The 21,846-nt window shown below is 40.8% G+C and overlaps 1 pseudogene; it reads left to right on the forward strand.

The window, feature by feature from the left end:
• LOC138329046 (uncharacterized) overlaps nt 1–21,846 on the forward strand; it is a 45,619-nt pseudogene that overhangs the window by 14,525 nt on the left and 9,248 nt on the right.

Raw genomic sequence — 21,846 nt, forward strand, 5'->3', positions numbered from 1 at the left:
TTCTCTGGCCGATAGATTTTCAAGTTTCTGTACAACCACATATAAACACGTGCTGTTGTTTCCTAAAAGACACATATTTTTCTTCTATTTAATTTCTTATTCTGATATAAATATTTTATTTCAACTGTTATATATGTATATATTTATATTTTTAAGGTTTCAAATAATGAAAGCCTATATACAAATGTACTTTACTAACTAAGATTTTTTTTTTTTTTTTTTAGAGAGAGAAAAAAAATGTAATTAAAGATATCCCACTATACTGTGTTGTCTACTAGCAGTTTAAGAGCAAACTTTGGTAAATGTTACCAGCTCGGCTAGCTCACTCGCAAACACTCTAGTACAGTAAAGGGATTTTTTTTTTAACTACCCTGCCACTATTACAAAAATTTTTTTTATTTCTCATCCAAATTTAGTCACCCATAATGTAATGAAAGTTTTTAGAATTTCCACTAAGTTTATGGCCATTACACAAAAGTATATCGCTAACAAAACAATTTAAAACACTATAGGCAAGTAATATCTCATCTTTGCTCTCAATAAAATTTCTGTTTATGTTGATCGAAATAGATGAAAGACTCATGGTAATTTAAGGTACCATATTTACTGGACTACAGTGATAATTCTTATTTGTGTTAAAACTATCTGATTGTCCTCAACTGCTTATTACACTGGCATTATATTTGGTTTTCTTTAGTAATTATAAGTAAAAACCTCTTTGGGCCTATACCAAAGTTCTGGTATTTTTGTTACTGATCTACATACTACATCCAACATTATATTGAGGGCATGATTAACAGCAACTTGTGCCATGAACTACATCTTGGGTCCACTCAGGCTGTTGTCCTGGAAGTTGTAGTAAATAGGAATTGGTCCTTCCATCATATGCTGTTTCCAACATCCATGCATTGTTCCTTTGATACAGCTGGTCAGTACTTAGATATCTGTTCCTTGTGTCTTTATTTATTTTTGTTTGTTCCTGTATTACATAGTTGAGTATGAGTGTAGGTCCTACACTACTGTTGACTGTTTCATCATGTACCAAAGGGATCCATGCTGATTCTTCCTTTGTCGATGAGTATCTAACTTTGCAATAGAAAGTCTGGCGATGTCTTGAGTAAGCTATCCTTGTGATACAGTCAGCGTCTTTGTATTCAGTGGTAGTACAGCCTTGGTCTCTGTTGTATGGATCACAAAAATACTTGTCCCGAGGTGGACGATGGTTTTGAGTTGATGCAACAACTGCAGCATTTTTGACCTCATCTTGCTTGTTGAAGAATTTGTGATTTTTCAGAGGACGTTTCCTTTTTCTTCCGTCCATATTCTTTTGATCATGGAATTCTTTTCTTATGTCTTCAGGCACCATACTCTGAAAGAGCCATGCATTAGGTATATTCCTGTCTTTGTATTGTACATAGTAATACAGTGTGTCCTTTGTGCGTTTTGCCGATATAATTTTGGAAATCAATTTCTTTTCTTTGTGTCGTGCTTGACTTTGTCTGTCCTGGTTTTTCTGTATATCAGCCTGTTTCTGAGTTTGTCCTTGTGTAACCTGTTGAGATTGTAAAATATTGTCCTGTAGTGGAGTTTGTGCCGTATCATTAGTCTGCTGTTGTAGCTGTTGTCTCGGTGGGTTGTTGACTGGTAGGGTTTCATTTTCCTGTGATTCATCCTGCTCAGTAAGTTCTTCAGCATTAAGTTCTGCCTCCTCTGTGTCGTCCTCATACTGCTCCGGAGGATGGATTGGCCTTCTTTCAGGATCATGATATGTTTTCAGTCTAACAGCGTGTATAAGAGAACGGACATCTTTGTTATCACTGCATCTTCTGAGTTTAAACGTGTCTTTTGGTCCTTTTCGTATGATGTTGTAGGGTCCTACCCATTTTCTGTGTAGTTTGGGTGCTGTTCCAACAGGTACTTGTGTGCAATATAACCATACTTTGTCTCTCTACCACAAACTCTGTAGGTTTGGCATGCTTGTCATATTGCTTTTTGTATTTATCTTGTGCAATCTTCATGTTCTCTTTTGCCAATTTTCTAGCAATGTCTAAATTTTTCAAATGTTGTGACAGATGAACCCGAAAATTCTGTGGAAGCGTTGGTTTTGGAATTAGGTCTGAATTCGATTGGCATCCGCATCTCCTGTCCAAATAGCATGTAGTATGGAGAATGCAATGTGGACTGTGTAGCTGGTGTCATTCGATATGACATCATGATTGCTGGTAAAACATCTGGCCATGTGTCTTGTTTTTCGTTACAATGAATCCTGAGTTGTTGTAGAATTACTGAATTCATTCTTTCACAGGCAGAATTTGTTTGTGGATGATATGAGCTTGTGAAGACCCGCTTGGTTTGGAACATCTCTGATAATGCTTGGATGAGAGTGGACATAAAGTTCTTTCCTCGATCCGATATTAAGGTCCGTGGCGCACCATATCGCGTAAAAATTTCTCTAAATAAGACATTTGCTATTTCTGTTGCAGACTGAGTTTTCAGCGGGAATGCCTCACACCATTTTGATGCACTGTCTACCACCAATAGTATGTACTTGTACTTGTCTTGAGTCGTCGGTAATCCTCCCAGTATGTCCATGTGCCATCTACTGAAAACTTCTTCTACTGGCATGGGATTTAGTGGTGTAGGATGACTGTTGGCATTTCTCTTAGTTTGTTGACATGTCTCACAACCCTGGACGTAGTCTTTAATCTCTTGGTACATACGTGGCCAGTAATACTTAATTGATTCATACGTTCGTTCATGTCCCTGATGACCTGCTACTTTGCTGTCATGATACGCTAAAAGTACCTCATGTCGAAGACATTGAGGAACAGCAACTTGAAATACAAGTCTCTCTGTAGCGTCCTTGTTCTTGAATCTTCTTTGAAAGATATGGAATAATATGCCATCTCTAATTTCGAAGTTTGTATGAATTTGCTACTACTTTTCTGGCCATAATGTGGTTTTCTGGCAGCAATCCATCCCTCTTGTAGCTGAAAATATCAGCAAAATCTGGACATTGTTGTTGTAGCTCACAAAGAACTGGGTTGGTTTGGAATTCTGCATGAAAATCAGATAACTGTGTGTCTGTATGTATTTCCTCATTGTCTGCATCCTCTTCATTGTTCTGAGTGTCAATATTACTAATGTTTGCTGATTTTGTTGTGTCAGAGTGATATTGAAATGTAGCTGTAATATATTCCTTTTGGGACTCCTCTGTTTTCTCTGCGTTGATCAAGTTAGCTCCAATGTCATAACCAGGAACTTCTGGGTCCTTCTCTATGTGTACTGTAGTCTGTAATTCCTCAGCCTCCTTGTACTCTCTTCTGGAAAGTCCATCAGCATTAAGATTCCTTTGACCTGCTTTATGTTTTACTTCAAAATTGTATCCTTGTAATTGTAGAGCCCATCGTGCCACTTTGCTGTTTAACTTTTTGTTGTTTTGAATCCATTTTACTGTGGCATTATCTGTGTAAACTGTGAATTTTCCTCCTTCCAAATATGGCCTAAATGTATTGATGGCTTCTACCAAAGCTAGCCCCTCTTTTTCGTTGATGTTCCATCGTCTCTCACCTGCATGAAGTGATCTGCCTCCATAAGCTACAGCATGCTCACGCTTTCCCCTCATCATCCATTTGTCCCAGCACGTAACCAATGGCGAAATCTGAAGCATCTGTTGATACAATAAATTGTTTCTTGAAGTCCGGAAATGCCAATATTGGAGCTGTTGTTAGACATGTCTTTAGGGCTTTGAATGCACGATCACAGTGCTTGGTCCAAATGAATTTGATGTCTTTCTTTACCAGTTCATTGAGAGGCTGGGCTATTTTGGCGTAATCCTTTACAAATTTACGATAGTAGTTGCATAACCCAAGGAAGCTCCTTAACTGTTTTGTAGTTTTTGGTACCGGGAATTCTGCAACTGCGCTGGTTTTTTCTGGAACGACACTGACCCAATCCTTTGAGAGGATGTGGCCGAGGTACCGGACATGTTTTTGCTGCCCAGTTACATTTCGCAGATTTTAAAGTGAGCTTGGCCTCTTCTAAAATCGTAAATATCAATTCTAAATGTTTCAAATGTTCCTGAAATGTTCTGCTGTAAACCAAAATGTCATCAATATACACTAAAGCTGATTTAAAGTTTAGATTTCGCAGAACTCTGTTCATTAAGGCTTGGAAAGACATTGGTGCATTCCTTAGTCCAAATGGTAAGCGATTAAAATGAAACACCCCTTGATGAGTGACAAAAGCTGACTTGTGTTTCGTCTCTGGGTCCAATGGTATTTGCCAGAACCCGCTTGCGAGATCCAGCGTTGAAAACAATGTAGCTTTTGAATCCCCTATTGTGTCTAGGATGTCATCTAATCGCGGCAGAGGAAAATGCATGTCCTCTGTCACAGCATTCAGTTTTCTGAAATCCACAGCGAACCTGTATTCCTGTGGTTGGTCCGGGGAGAGTTTCTTTTTCTTGACTAAGACTACAGGAGAATGCCAGGGACTTGACGATTCCTCAATGATGCCTTGTCTCAACATGTCACTTGTAAGGTTTTCTGTTATCTCTCTTTGCTGCGGAGTTTTTTTGTAACAAAATGACGTTACCGGTCTTGCTTTCCTGTCTCGATACGATGTTGAACCAAATTTGTTTTCCCGATTTCTGATAAATCTTTTGCAAAAGCCTTCCTGTGTTTCCCAATAAGTGCTAGCAATTCCTGTTTTTGGTGTTCTGTTAAGTCTGCATCCCTTAATGAAATCCCTAGGTCTGTAGCTGCATCAATGTCTTGCTTTCTTTGACTGCTATCGCTATGCCTTTGAGCAATGGCATTTGACACTATGGTGATGGAATTATCATCTACTTCCGATGCAACATGGGCGGCTGCTGTGAATTTTGGTATATGCACCTCAGTATTTGTTGGATTTAATAACTGATAAAAACCTTCCCTTTGATTTACATATGTTACACACTTACTGCCAGCTAAATTGTACCTAACAGATAAACACTGACTTGGTTCTAATAAAACTGAGCATTTCTCTGGGACACCAAATATGTTAACTTTTACAGTTTTCTCAACAAAAGGTGGGATAGTTACACTATCTGTGAGCTTGGCTTTATTTTCTGGTGCTTTGGAAATAAGTGAAATCTGAGCAAAACCATTTTTAAGCACTAATGTATTGTTGTTGAAATTAAGGTTTGCTTGGTGACTTTTTAGAAAGTCTATGCCTAATATAACAGTTGAATGTAATCTCTCTAGAACGTAACAATTTTGATATAGAATAAGACCATCAATTTTGATTGGAACTTCTATTTGACCCAGAACTTTGTGACGCTCACCACATTAGTAACTAATTTCAAAGAAGAAGGCTTGATATGTTTTCCTAAACATGATTGTCTGACAAATGTACTTGTGACACAGGATATGTCTGCTCCTGTATCCACTAAAGCTTGTACTTTTTGACTTCCTATTTTTACAAAAATTTTGTTTCCAACTATTGGTGTACTGTGTATTTTAACATTGTCATCTATTGAAATGTTTGAAATTTTTCTACTGACCTCTTTACAGATATCTTTCCTACAAAAACTTTTCCTATTCCTATTGGCCATAATAATATCTTACGTAGTGTTAAACTGAATCAAACCATTTAATTTAAAGCATATGTTTATATTTTTGTAACATGTGTCTAAAGGAAAGCACAAAGAAAGTGGTTGTACTCACTTGGGTCTTGTCTTGTCCTCTTCATCCTTTCTTGATAGCTATGTCCTTGTCCTGCTTTGCTGTAAAAGTTGGCTTGAGGTCCGGTCCGGAATTCTGCACCATCTGTCACCAAGTGGTTTGCTGGGGTTTTGGGTATTTTCCCCAATTCTGTGATTCGGAGGTCCATCAGGATGTGGCTATTTAGTTTGGGGAATTAGCATGGTATCGCATAAGCCACACCCTTCTGAAACCTCCCTTTTGGTCTACGCACTTGGTGAACTGTTCATTTGATTTGTTGATGATTAACAAAACACAGTTGATTTCCTCTTCAGTATTTATTTTCCATTCTTGTCATTCTAATACACATTACATATTGGGATGCTGGCCTGAACTATAAATTTGGTCTAAAATGTCCATTGGTCCTGTGCACAGGCCAGCACACCACTTGCTCTCGGGTCCACACTCTTTTTCTAACTAACTAACACACTCCATATCATTATCCCCTATGTTACAATTAATTACTAAAGATAGAAAGTTAGACTTTGATTGGCTATACAATTAATTGGTGGGCGGAGTTACCCTAAAAATCTTACATTACAGTGATATTCTAATATGCCCTTACAGTAAATGCCTATGGTCAACATTGTACAATAGAACCCAAATTAAATGGACATGTTTATTTTACTAATTACAATTAGACTGGCTGAGCCAGCTTAGGGGCTGGTCACCTGTCGACTCCCTTAACATGCCAAGACTGGTCACTGGTCAACTCGAACTAATGAACACTATTCAAATCCAATTATGTAGTCTTAGCTCCAAAATCCTTAATACAAACCAACTATAATAATCTCCTATATTTTTGAAATACAATTTATACTGAAATATCTGAACAAATGTTTGAAATATAAAAATTACTATTTTTGTACCGTGACACATGGTATAACTTCGACATCTTATAATTATATTATCAACCTTATCATTTTTTAAGGATCAAAGAAACATGACTTTGATGACTTTGACCTTGACCCGGACACTCATGACAAAGTTATAGCTTTGCTCACAGAAGAGGAGGAAAAAGAACTGGACCTACAAAGGGACTACAATAGTCTGGAGGTAAGGATATATTTATAATTCTCTCTGGTACAAATCCCAAGTCTGGAGGTAAGAAATACTGTATTACTAGGGACATACTATAATTCTCTCTGGTACCAATCCCCAGTCTGGAGGTAAGAACTACTATAATTATCTCTGATACCAATCCCCTGTTTGGAAGTAAACACATTCTATAATTCTCTCTGGTACTAATCCCCAGTCTGGGGATACGGACCTACTATAATTCTCTCTGGTACCAATCCCCAGTCTGGAGGTAAGAACTACTATAATTCTCTCTGGTACCAATCCCCAGTCTGGAGGTAAGGACAAACTATAATTCTCTCTGGTACCAATCCCCAGTCTGGAGGTAAGGACATACTATAATTCTCTCTGGTACCAATCCCCAGTCTGGAGGTAAGGACATACTATAATTCTCTCTGGTACCAATCCCCAGTCTGGAGGTAAGGACATACTGTAATTCTCTCTGGTACCAATCCCCAGTCTGGAGGTAAGGACATACTGTAATTCTCTCTGGTACCAATCCCCAGTCTGGGAGGAAGGACATACTATAATTCTCTCTGGTACCAATCCCCAGTCTGGAGGTAAGGACATACTATAATTCTCTCTGGTACCAATCCCCAGTCTGGAGGTAAGGACATACTATAATTCTCTCTGGTACCAATCCCCAGTCTGGAGATAAGGACATACTGTAATTCTCTCTGGTACCAATCCCCAGTCTGGAGATAAGGACATACTGTAATTCTCTCTGGTACCAATCCCCAGTCTGGAGATAAGGACATACTGTAATTCTCTCTGGTACCAATCCCCAGTCTGGAGGTAAGGACATACTATAATTCTCTCTGGTACCAATCCCCAGTCTGGAGGTAAGGACATACTATAATTCTCTCTGGTACCAATCCCCAGTCTGGGGGTAAAGACATACTATAATTCTCTCTGGTACCAATCCCCAGTCTGCGGGGTAAAGACATACTATAATTCTCTCTGGTACCAATCCCCAGTCTGGGGGTAAAGACATACTATAATTCTCTCTGGTACCAATCCCCAGTCTGGAGGTAAGGACATACTATAATTCTCTCTGGTACCAATCCCCAGTCTGGAGATAAGGACATACTGTAATTCTCTCTGGTACCAATCCCCAGTCTGGAGGTAAGGACATACTATAATTCTCTCTGGTACCAATCCCCAGTCTGGAGGTAAGGACATACTATAATTCTCTCTGGTACCAATCCCCAGTCTGGAGGTAAGGACATACTATAATTCTCTCTGGTACCAATCCCCAGTCTGGAGGTAAGGACATACTATAATTCTCTCTGGTACCAATCCCCAGTCTGGAGGTAAGGACATACTATAATTCTCTCTGGTACCAATCCCCAGTCTGGAGGTAAGGACATACTATAATTCTCTCTGGTACCAATCCCCAGTCTGGAGGTAAGGACATACTATAATTCTCTCTGGTACCAATCCCCAGTCTGGAGGTAAGGACATACTATAATTCTCTCTGGTACCAATCCCCAGTCTGGAGGTAAGGACATACTATAATTCTCTCTGGTACCAATCCCCAGTCTGGAGGTAAGGACATACTATAATTCTCTCTGGTACCAATCCCCAGTCTGGAGGTAAGGACATACTATAATTCTCTCTGGTACCAATCCCCAGTCTGGAGGTAAGGACATACTATAATTCTCTCTGGTACCAATCCCCAGTCTGGAGGTAAGGACATACTATAATTCTCTCTGGTACCAATCCCCAGTCTGGAGGTAAAGACATACTATAATTCTCTCTGGTACGCACGGTACAATCCCAGTCTGGAGGTAAGGACATACTATAATTCTCTCTGGTACCAATCCCCAGTCTGGAGGTAAGGACATACTATAATTCTCTCTGGTACCAATCCCCAGTCTGGAGGTAAGGACATACTATAATTGTCTCTGGTACCAATCCCAAGTTTGGAGGTAAGGACATAATGTTATTCTTTCTGGTACCAATCCCCAGTCTGGAAATAAGGACATACTGTAATTCTCTCTGGTACCAATCCCCAGTCTGGAGATAAGGACATACTGTAATTCTCTCTGGTACCAATCCCTAGTCTGGAGGTAAGGACATACTGTAATTCTCTCTGGTACCAATCCCCAGTCTGGAGGTAAGGACATACTATAATTCTCTCTGGTACCAATCCCCAGTCTGGGGGTAAAGACATACTATAATTCTCTCTGGTACCAATCCCCAGTCTGGAGGTAAGGACATACTATAATTCTCTCTGGTACCAATCCCCAGTCTGGAGGTAAGGACATACTATAATTTCTCTCTGGTACCAATCCCCAGTCTGGAGGTAAGGACATACTATAATTTCTCTGGTACCAATCCCCAGTCTGGGGGTAAAGGACATACTATAATTCTCTCTGGTACCAATCCCCAGTTTGGAGGTAAACACATTCTATAATTCTCTCTGGTACTAATCCCCAGTCTTGGGATATGGACCTACTATAATTATCTCTGGTACCAATCCCCAGTCTGGGGGTAAGGACATACTATAATTCTCTCTGGTACCAATCCGCAGTCTGGGGGTAAAGACATACTATAATTCTCTCTGGTATCAATCCCCAGTCTGGAGATAAGGACATACTATAATTGTCTCTGGTACCAATCCCCAGTTTGGAGGTAAGGACATACTTATTATAATTCTCTCTGGTACCAATCCCCAGTCTGGAGGTAGGGCCTTACTGTAATTGTCTCTGGTTCCAATCCCATATTTGAAGATAAGGACATAATGTAATTCTCTCTGGTACCAATCCCCAGTCTGGAGATAAGGACATACTATAATTGTCTCTGGTACTAATCCCCAGTCTGGAGGTAAGGACATACTGTAATTCTCTCTGGTACCAATCCCCAGTCTGGAGGTAAGGACATACTATAATTCTCTCTGGTACCAATCCCCAGTCTGGAGGTAAGGACATACTATAATTCTCTCTGGTACCAATCCCCAGTCTGGAGGTAAGGACATACTATAATTGTCTCTGGTACCAATCCCCAGTCTGGAGGTAAGGACATACTATAATTGTCTCTGGTACCAATCCCCAGTCTGGAGGTAAGGACATACTGTAATTCTCTCTGGTACCAATCCCCAGTCTGGAGGTAAGGACATACTATAATTCTCTCTGGTACCAATCCCCAGTCTGGAGGTAAGGACATACTATAATTGTCTCTGGTACCAATCCCCAGTCTGGAGGTAAGGACATACTGTAATTGTCTCTGGTACCAATCCCCAGTCTGGAGATAAGGACATACTGTAATTCTCTCTGGTACCAATCCCCAGTCTGGAGGTAAGGACATACTATAATTCTCTCTGGTACCAATCCCCAGTCTGGAGGTAAGGATATACTATAATTGTCTCTGGTACCAATCCCCAGTCTGGAGGTAAGGACATACTATAATTGTCTCTGGTACCAATCCCCAGTCTGGAGGTAAGGACATACTATAATTCTCTCTGGTACCAATCCCCAGTCTGGAGGTAAGGACATACTATAATTGTCTCTGGTACCAATCCCCAGTCTGGAGGTAAGGACATACTATAATTGTCTCTGGTACCAATCCCCAGTCTGGAGATAAGGACATACTGTAATTCTCTCTGGTACCAATCCCCAGTCTGGAGGTAAGGACATACTATAATTCTCTCTGGTACCAATCCCCAGTCTGGAGGTAAGGACATACTATAATTGTCTCTGGTACCAATCCCCCGTCTGGAGGTAAGGACATACTATAATTGTCTCTGGTACTAATCCCCAGTCTGGAGATAAGGACATACTATAATTGTCTCTGGTACCAATCCCCAGTCTGGAGGTAAGGACATACTATAATTGTCTCTGGTACTAATCCCCAGTCTGGAGGTAAGGACATACTATAATTCTCTCTGGTACCAATCCCCAGTCTGGAGGTAAGGACATACTATAATTCTCTCTGGTACCAATCCCCAGTCTGGAGGTAAGGACATACTATAATTGTCTCTGGTACCAATCCCCAGTCTGGAGGTAAGGACATACTATAATTCTCTCTGGTACCAATCCCCAGTCTGGAGGTAAGGACATACTATAATTGTCTCTGGTACCAATCCCCAGTCTGGAGGTAAGGACATACTATAATTCTCTCTGGTACCAATCCCCAGTCTGGAGATAAGGACATACTGTAATTCTCTCTGGTACCAATCCCCAGTCTGGAGATAAGGACATACTGTAATTCTCTCTGGTACCAATCCCCAGTCTGGAGATAAGGACATACTATAATTCTCTCTCTGGTACCAATCCCCAGTCTGGAGGTAAGGGCATACTACAATTCTCTCTGGTACCAATCCCCAGTCTGGGGGTAAAGACATACTATAATTCTCTCTGGTACCAATCCCAAGTCTGGGAGGAAGGACATACTATAATTCTCTCTGGTACCAATCCCCAGTCTGGAGGTAAGGACATACTATAATTGTCTCTGGTACCAATCCCCAGTCTGGAGGTAAGGACATACTATAATTCTCTCTGGTACCAATCCCCAGTCTGGAGGTAAGGACATACTATAATTCTCTCTGGTACCAATCCCCAGTCTGGAGGTAAACACATTCTATAATTTTCTCTGGTACTAATCCCCAGTCTTGGGATATGGACCTACTATAATTATCTCTGGTACCAATCCCCAGTCTGGGGGTAAGGACATACTATAATTCTCTCTGGTACCAATCCCCAGTCTGGGGGTAAAGACATACTATAATTCTCTCTGGTACCAATCCCCAGTCTGGAGTAAGGACATACTATAATTCTCTCTGGTACCAATCCCCAGTCTGGAGGTAAGGACATACTATAATTCTCTCTGGTACCAATCCCCAGTCTGGAGGTAAGGACATACTATAATTCTCTCTGGTACCAATCCCCGTCTGGAGATAAGGACATACTGTAATTCTCTCTGGTACCAATCCCCAGTCTGGAGGTAAGGACATACTATAATTGTCTCTGGTACCAATCCCCAGTCTGGAGGTAAGGACATACTATAATTCTCTCTGGTACCAATCCCCAGTCTGGAGATAAGGACATACTGTAATTCTCTCTGGTACCAATCCCCAGTCTGGAGATAAGGACATACTATAATTGTCTCTGGTACCAATCCCCAGTCTGGAGGTAAGGACATACTATAATTGTCTCTGGTACCAATCCCCAGTCTGGAGGTAAGGACATACTATAATTGTCTCTGGTACCAATCCCCAGTCTGGAGATAAGGACATACTGTAATTCTCTCTGGTACCAATCCCCAGTCTGGAGGTAAGGATATACTATAATTGTCTCTGGTACCAATCCCCAGTCTGGAGGTAAGGACATACTATAATTGTCTCTGGTACCAATCCCCAGTCTGGAGGTAAGGACATACTGTAATTGTCTCTGGTACCAATCCCCAGTCTGGAGGTAAGGACATACTATAATTCTCTCTGGTACCAATCCCCAGTCTGGAGGTAAGGACATACTATAATTGTCTCTGGTACCAATCCCCAGTCTGGAGGTAAGGACATACTATAATTGTCTCTGGTACCAATCCCCAGTCTGGAGGTAAGGACATACTATAATTCTCTCTGGTACCAATCCCCAGTCTGGAGGTAAGGACATACTATAATTCTCTCTGGTACCAATCCCCAGTCTGGAGGTAAGGACATACTATAATTCTCTCTGGTACCAATCCCCAGTCTGGAGGTAAGGACATACTATAATTGTCTCTGGTACCAATCCCCAGTCTGGAGATAAGGACATACTATAATTCTCTCTGGTACCAATCCCCAGTCTGGAGGTAAGGACATACTATAATTCTCTCTGGTACCAATCCCCAGTCTGGAGGTAAGGACATACTATAATTGTCTCTGGTACCAATCCCCGTCTGGAGGTAAGGACATACTATAATTGTCTCTGGTACCAATCCCCAGTCTGGAGGTAAGGACATACTATAATTGTCTCTGGTACCAATCCCCAGTCTGGAGGTAAGGACATACTGTAATTCTCTCTGGTACCAATCCCCAGTCTGGAGGTAAGGACATACTATAATTCTCTCTGGTACCAATCCCCAGTCTGGAGGTAAGGACATACTATAATTGTCTCTGGTACCAATCCCCAGTCTGGTAAGGACATACTAATTTCTGGATCTGGAGTAAGGACATACTATAATTCTCTCTGGTACCAATCCCCAGTCTGGAGGTAAGGACATACTATAATTCTCTCTGGTACCAATCCCCAGTCTGGAGGTAAGGACATACTATAATTCTCTCTGGTACCAATCCCCAGTCTGGAGGTAAGGACATACTATAATTCTCTCTGGTACCAATCCCCAGTCTGGAGGTAAGGACATACTATAATTCTCTCTGGTACCAATCCCCAGTCTGGAGGTAAGGACATACTGTAATTCTCTCTGGTACCAATCCCCAGTCTGGAGGTAAGGACAAACTATAATTCTCTCTGGTACCAATCCCCAGTCTGGAGGTAAGGACATACTATAATTCTCTCTGGTACCAATCCCCAGTCTGGAGGTAAGGACATACTATAATTTCTCTGGTACCAATCCCCAGTCTGGAGGTAAGGACATACTATAATTCTCTCTGGTACCAATCCCCAGTCTGGAGGTAAGGACATACTATAATTCTCTCTGGTACCAATCCCCAGTCTGGAGGTAAGGACATACTATAATTCTCTCTGGTACCAATCCCCAGTCTGGAGGTAAGGACATACTATAATTCTCTCTGGTACCAATCCCCAGTCTGGAGGTAAGGACATACTATAATTCTCTCTGGTACCAATCCCCAGTCTGGAGGTAAGGACATACTATAATTCTCTCTGGTACCAATCCCCAGTCTGGAGGTAAGGACATACTATAATTCTCTCTGGTACCAATCCCCAGTCTGGAGGTAAGGACATACTATAATTCTCTCTGGTACCAATCCCCAGTCTGGAGGTAAGGACATACTATAATTCTCTCTGGTACCAATCCCCAGTCTGGAGGTAAGGACATACTATAATTCTCTCTGGTACCAATCCCCAGTCTGGAGGTAAGGACATACTATAATTCTCTCTGGTACCAATCCCCAGTCTGGAGGTAAGGACATACTATAATTCTCTCTGGTACCAATCCCCAGTCTGGAGGTAAGGACATACTATAATTCTCTCTGGTACCAATCCCCAGTCTGGAGGTAAGGACATACTATAATTCTCTCTGGTACCAATCCCCAGTCTGGAGGTAAGGACATACTATAATTCTCTCTGGTACCAATCCCCAGTCTGGAGGTAAGGACATACTATAATTCTCTCTGGTACCAATCCCCAGTCTGGAGGTAAGGACATACTATAATTCTCTCTGGTACCAATCCCCAGTCTGGAGGTAAGGACATACTATACTTCTCTCTGGTACCAATCCCCAGTCTGAGGTAAGGACATACTATAATTCTCTCTGGTACCAATCCCCAGTCTGGAGGTAAGGACATACTATAATTCTCTCTGGTACCAATCCCCAGTCTGGAGGTAAGGACATACTATAATTCTCTCTGGTACCAATCCCCAGTCTGGAGGTAAGGACATACTATAATTCTCTCTGGTACCAATCCCCAGTCTGGGGGTAAAGACATACTATAATTCTCTCTGGTACCAATCCCCAGTCTGGAGGTAAGGACATACTATAATTCTCTCTGGTACCAATCCCCAGTCTGGAGGTAAGGACATACTATAATTCTCTCTGGTACCAATCCCCAGTCTGGAGGTAAGGACATACTATAATTGTCTCTGGTACCAATCCCCAGTCTGGAGGTAAGGACATACTATAATTCTCTCTGGTACCAATCCCCAGTCTGGAGGTAAGGACATACTATAATTCTCTCTGGTACCAATCCCCAGTCTGGAGGTAAGGACATACTATAATTCTCTCTGGTACCAATCCCCAGTCTGGGGGTAAAGACATACTATAATTCTCTCTGGTACCAATCCCCAGTCTGGGGGTAAAGACATACTATAATTCTCTCTGGTACCAATCCCCAGTCTGGAGGTAAGGACATACTATAATTCTCTCTGGTACCAATCCCCAGTCTGGAGGTAAGGACATACTATAATTCTCTCTGGTACCAATCCCCAGTCTGGAGGTAAGGACATACTATAATTCTCTCTGGTACCAATCCCCAGTCTGGGGGTAAAGACATACTATAATTCTCTCTGGTACCAATCCCCAGTCTGGAGGTAAGGACATACTATAATTCTCTCTGGTACCAATCCCCAGTCTGGAGGTAAGGACATACTATAATTCTCTCTGGTACCAATCCCCAGTCTGGAGGTAAGGACATACTATAATTCTCTCTGGTACCAATCCCCAGTCTGGAGGTAAGGACATACTATAATTCTCTCTGGTACCAATCCCCAGTCTGGAGGTAAGGACATACTATAATTCTCTCTGGTACCAATCCCCAGTCTGGAGGTAAGGACATACTATAATTCTCTCTGGTACCAATCCCCAGTCTGGAGGTAAGGACATACTATAATTCTGTCTGATACCAATCCCCAGTCTGGGGGTAAAGACATACTATAATTGTCTCTGGTACCAATCCCCAGTCTGAGGGGTAAAGACATACTATAGTTCTGTCTGGTACCAATCCCCAGTCTGAGGGGTAAAGACATACTATAGTTCTGTCTGATACCAATCCCCAGTCTGCGGGGTAAAGACATACTATAATTGTCTCTGGTACCAATCCCCAGTCTGAGGGGTAAAGACATACTATAGTTCTGTCTGGTACCAATCCCCAGTCTGGAGGTAAGGACATACTATAATTCTCTCTGGTACCAATCCCCAGTCTGGAGGTAAGGACATACTATAATTCTCTCTGGTACCAATCCCCAGTCTGGAGGTAAGGACATACTATAATTCTCTCTGGTACCAATCCCCAGTCTGGAGGTAAGGACATACTATAATTCTCTCTGGTACCAATCCCCAGTCTGGAGGTAAGGACATACTATAATTCTCTCTGGTACCAATCCCCAGTCTGGAGGTAAGGACATACTATAATTCTCTCTGGTACCAATCCCAGTCTGGAGGTAAGGACATACTATAATTCTCTCTGGTACCAATCCCCAGTCTGGAGGTAAGGACATACTATAATTCTCTCTGGTACCAATCCCCAGTCTGGAGGTAAGGACATACTATAATTCTCTCTGGTACCAATCCCCAGTCTGCGGGGTAAAGACATACTATAATTCTCTCTGGTACCAATCCCCAGTCTGGAGGTAAGGACATACTATAATTCTCTCTGGTACCAATCCCCAGTCTGGGGGTAAAGACATACTATAATTCTCTCTGGTACCAATCCCCAGTCTGGAGGTAAGGACATACTATAATTCTCTCTGGTACCAATCCCCAGTCTGGAGGTAAGGACATACTATAATTCTCTCTGGTACCAATCCCCAGTCTGGAGGTAAGGACATACTATAATTCTCTCTGGTACCAATCCCCAGTCTGGAGGTAAGGACATACTATAATTCTCTCTGGTACCAATCCCCAGTCTGGAGGTAAGGACATACTATAATTCTCTCTGGTACCAATCCCCAGTCTGGAGGTAAGGACATACTATAATTGTCTCTGGTACCAATCCCCAGTCTGGAGGTAAGGACATACTATAATTCTCTCTGGTACCAATCCCAAGTTTGGAGGTAAAGACAAACTATAATTGTCTCTGGTACCAATCCCCAGTCTGGAGGTAAGGACATACTATAATTCTCTCTGGTACCAATCCCCAGTCTTGAGGTAAGGACATACTATAATTCTCTCTGGTACCAATCCCCAGTCTGGAGGTAAGGACATACTATAATTCTCTCTGGTACCAATCCCCAGTCTGGAGGTAAGGACATACTATAATTCTCTCTGGTACCAATCCCCAGTCTTGAGGTAAGGACATACTGTAATTCTCTCTGGTACCAATCCCCAGTCTGGAGGTAAGGACATACTATAATTATCTCTGGTACCAATCCCCAGTCTGGAGGTAAGGACATACTATAATTGTCTCTGGTACCAATCCCCAGTCTGGAGGTAAGGACATACTATATAATTGTCTCTGGTATCAATCCCCAGTCTGGAGGTAAGGACATACTATATAATTGTCTCTGGTACCAATCCCCAGTCTTGAGGTAAGGACATACTTATTGTTATGTATGACACTAAATACATGTAGTTATTAGATAAGGGAGATAACTCATATAGCTTTTATCAATACATCCTATAAAGGTCATATCATTAATCTAGGTTATAGAAATTTCTAGAATATAATCATGTATAAACAAATATGTTTGTAAACATGTTGATTTTAAGTAGAGATCTAGAATGATCTATTTCCAGAAAGTTATGTGTGTTTATTTGTTTACTGTTTTTAGTTAGATATTTCCAGAAGTAGAAGATTCTCCAATATTCTTGAATTAGGGTTTAGCTATATATACTCCAGCTGTCCAAGGCTAATTAGAACTGTAATGAGACCTGTAATGAGACATATCAAGAATTGTACAGTGCCATATTAGATTATATTGGGAGAGCTATTGTGACTTTATCTGTGGATTATTACAACACTTTGTGTGGATTTATTCATATTGCCTGGAACTTTACAAATCATCTGTGGACATTCATTTTCCTCGTGGATTTTTGATTATTGTTAATTTGAAACCTGGAATGATCAAGGATTATACCAGGACTTTCCCATGCAGATAAGTAACACTTTAAATCATCGTATTACTCTTGTACCACCACCAATTAATTAAGATATTGTAAACCATCTCTGTATAATATTGTATATATAATTAAATTGTGTTTTGAATTTAGCTGCTGGTTTCTCATTTCTGTTATTCTGGGTCATAACAGAAATTGGGGGCTCTTGTCCGAGATCGATATTTTATTTGTGAAATCTAACTTTGAAAAATTAATTAAGAAATTTGCAAAATTTGTGTACAAACTTGGAGTTTACATTTGAAACCAACAGCTAGATAAACATGACTTCTATGCAGGTAGAACAGTTTGTTAAAGCGCCATCCCTGGAAGTTCTTTTGCAAGTTAGTAAGAAGGATTTACTGTTATTGGGTAAACATTTAGGCCTTACTATCAAAACTAATTTGAGGAAAGCTGAAATTAGGAATGTAATTATAAGATATTTTGTTGACAATGGCAAATTTGACTCTAGTGCATAAGATAGTATAGAGGAAACAGTCAGTTCAGAAATTCAAATAGACAAATGAAATATAGACAAATGGAAATAGAGAAGGAAATGAAAGAGATGGAGTTAAGAGAAAAAGAAAAAGACAAAGAAAGAGAATTAAAAGAAAAAGAGATCGAGAGAGATCATATGTTAGAACTAGAGAAGCAGAAAATTCAAGCTGAAACAGAACTTAGAATTAAAGAATTAGAGCTAGCTTCTCAAGACAGTTCAAGTAATCCAACTTTTAGGGGTTTACAAGGAAACAGGGGTTTTGATGTCTGTAGAAACATAAGGTTAGTTCCTCCTTTTCAAGAGAAAGAAGTTGACAAGTATTTTCTGCATTTTGAGAAAATAGCTGACAGTATGAAATGGCCTGAAGATAAGCTCACAATGCTTCTTCAGAGTGTCTTGATTGGTAAAGCTAGAGACATTTATTCTTCTTTGTCTGTAGATGACATTTCAAATTACCAAGTAGTCAAGAAAGCTATTTTGAAAGCTTATGAGTTAGTTCCTGAGGCTTACCGCCAGAAATTTCGAAACTCGAGAAAGAGAGATGAACAAACTCATGTAGAATTTGCCAGAGAAAAAGAACAATTATTTAATAGGTGGTGTGATTCTAAAGAAATTGATGAGGATTTCGGTAAATTGAGGCAATTATTGTTGATAGAGGAGTTTAAACGTTGTGTCCACACAAACATAAAAACTCATTTAGATGAGAGGAAAGTTGAAACACTTAGCGAAGCAGCTACAATGGCTGATGATTATGCTCTCACCCACAAAGGCTCATTTGTTAAAAACAGTTATCAAGACAAAAACAGTACCACAGGTACTAGTAAATTTGGTCAGCCTAGGAACCCAACCATTAGTGGCCCTTCTAACGACAAACCTAATGTAGGTGATAAGACTAAGTCTGGTTCTTCTAAAACAGATCATAGGGCAGGTGTGGGGTCTCCTTCTGGTCCTGTTTGTAATTACTGCAAGAAAGTAGGGCATATTATGTCTGAATGTTATTCCCTCCAGCGTAAGGAGCAAAGGCGTAAACAGTCAGTTCCTTCTGTGTTAGCTATGTCAAAGCCTAGTCAGAAACTTAGTGATATTGTGGAAGATTCTAAAGTGTCTGTTGAGATTAAGAGCTCAGAGTCTGATAGTGTCTTGGAGAAGTACTCTCCCTTCATTTCTGAAGGTTTTGTTTCACTTACTAGTGATATTACCAACTTGAAACCTGTGAAGATTTTGCGAGATACTGGGGCTTCTCATTCTTTGATATTAGATGGCGTAGTGCCTTTGTCTGAGGAGACCTCATGTGGTAGTAGTGTTTTGCTTCAAGGTGTAGAGTTAGGTTTTGTTAATGTGCCTCTCCATTCTGTTTATTTAAAGTCAGACTTGGTTACTGGGCCTGTCACCATTGGTGTTAGACCGGAACTTCCCATAGAGGGCGTGTCGCTCATTTTAGGCAATGACTTGGCTGGAGAGAAAGTTAGGGTAGATCCCTTAGTGTCCAGTATCCCTGATAAAACAGATGATGCTGAGACTATTCAACAGGAATTTCCTGGTATTTTCCCTTCTTGTGCTGTAACTCGTTCAATGAGTAAGAAGGTTTCTGATGTTGCAGTAGTTGAGGATCATTATAGTCCAGGGTTAGGTGACACTTTCTTGGCTCATGATATAGAGGATATCGGGAGCAAGTGTGATCTTTTGAGCAATCCTGTAGACTTTGATAGTGATAGAGTTGTTCCTAACAAGGGTACTTCTTTGTCTGACATGATGAGCTTATAGTAGAACAGGAGAAAGATCCTGAAATCTCCTTATTGTGTAATCGGGCTTTGAGTGAGGAAGAGGCTGAGAAAGTCCCGGTTTGTTACTTCCGTCAGTCAGGTGTGTTGATGCGCAAGTGGCGCCCCCCCTGATGTGTCTCCCGAGGAAGACTGGAAGGTTGTCAATCAAATAGTTGTCCCACCGAGGTATAGGCAAGATATTCTAAGTTTGTCTCATGACGTACCTATGGCAGGGCATCTAGGTGTGACCAAGACTTATAACAGGATCTTAGATCACTTCTTTTGGCCCAAGTTGAAACGGGATGTGGCTGATTTTTGTAGGTCTCGTCATACTTGTCAGGTGGTAGGGAAACCTAATCAGAAAATCCCTGTTGCACCTTTGCACCCCATTCCAGCATTTGAGGAACCATTTAGTAGAATCATTATAGACTGTGTAGGTCCTCTACCCAAAACTAAGTCTGGGAATGAGTATCTTTTAACTATTATATGTTCTTCCACACGCTTCCCTGAAGCCATTCCACTCAGGAATATTAAGGCCCCTAACATAGTCAAGGCTTTGGTTAAATTCTTTACATTGGTTGGTCTTCCAAAAGCTGTCCAATCGGATCAAGGTTCGAATTTCATGTCTGATATTTTCCAACAAGTCATGTACCGTTCAAGCAGTGTAAGTCTAGTGCTTATCATCCAGAGTCTCAGGGTGCTTTAGAACGTTTTCATCAGACATTGAAGAATATGATGAGATCTTATTGTTTTGACAACAAAAGAGATTGGGACGAAGGTGTACACATGTTGTTGTTTGGCGTTAGAGAATCTGTACAAGAATCTCTTGATTTCAGTCCCTTTGAACTTGTGTTTGGACATACTGTGCATGGTCCTTTGAAAATTTTGAAAGACAAAATTTTGGACGAAGATTCTAAAGTGAATCTCTTAGATTATGTGTCTAACTTTAAGCAAAGGTTGACAAGGGCATGTGAACTGGCAAAAGAAAATTTGGCCGTTACTCAAACCAAAATGAAAGCATGGTATGATAAAGATGCCCGTACAAGAAGTTTTGATCCAGGTGACAAAATTTTGGCTCTATTACCAATACCGAGTCAGCCTTTGCAAGCTAGATATTTTGGACCTTATGTTGTTGAGAAAAAGGTCGATGATGTTAACTACATTGTACAAACTCCAGGGAGGCGCAAGAAAACTCAATTATGTCATGTTAATATGCTTAAGAAATATGTAGATAGAGAAGAGAGCAAGACCTCTCGACCTATTGCTACTTTGGCCTCTGTACCATCACAAAGTGAAAGTACAGCTGATATTTGTAAATTAGACTTAGATGGTGGTGTACAAGATGTAGGTTTAGACTGTGGTGTTAAGTTACGGAACTCAGATGTGCTCGCGAACTTGGACAAGAAACTGTGTCATCTATCAGAAAAGGAACGCAATGAACTGAAAGATTTGATACTTGAGTTTAAACATTTGTTTCCGGATACACCAGGTAAAACAGATGCTATCTATCATGACGTGGATGTAGGCGATGCGCCACCTGTCAAGCAACATCCTTACCGTGTCAATCCTTTGAAAGAAGAACACTTAAAGAAAGAAATTCAATACATGTTGGACAATGATATTATTGAACCAAGCAAAAGTGAATGGAGCTCTCCATGTGATCTGGTGCCAAAGCCAGATAAGACATACCGGTTCTGTACTGACTTCAGAAAAGTTAACTCTGTCAGTAAAACAGACTCTTATCCAATTCCAAGGATTGACTCTTGCATTGACAAAGTTGGCAAAGCCAAGTATGTTAGCAAGTTTGACCTGTTGAAAGGATATTGGCAGGTGCCATTAACAGAAAGAGCCAAAGAAGTGTCTGCATTTGTAACCTCACAAGGTTTGTACCAGTACAAAGTTATGCCGTTTGGTATGAAGAATGCCCCGGCAACATTTCAACGTCTTCTTAACAGCGTGATATCAGACCTGGAAGGCTGTGATGGATACATTGATGACGTCATCAACTACCACGACACGTGGGAAGACCATCTACGCGGGATTCGCGAATTCT

This window comes from Argopecten irradians, chromosome 8, assembly GCF_041381155.1.
Source record: "Argopecten irradians isolate NY chromosome 8, Ai_NY, whole genome shotgun sequence".
NCBI lineage: Eukaryota > Metazoa > Mollusca > Bivalvia > Pectinida > Pectinidae > Argopecten > Argopecten irradians.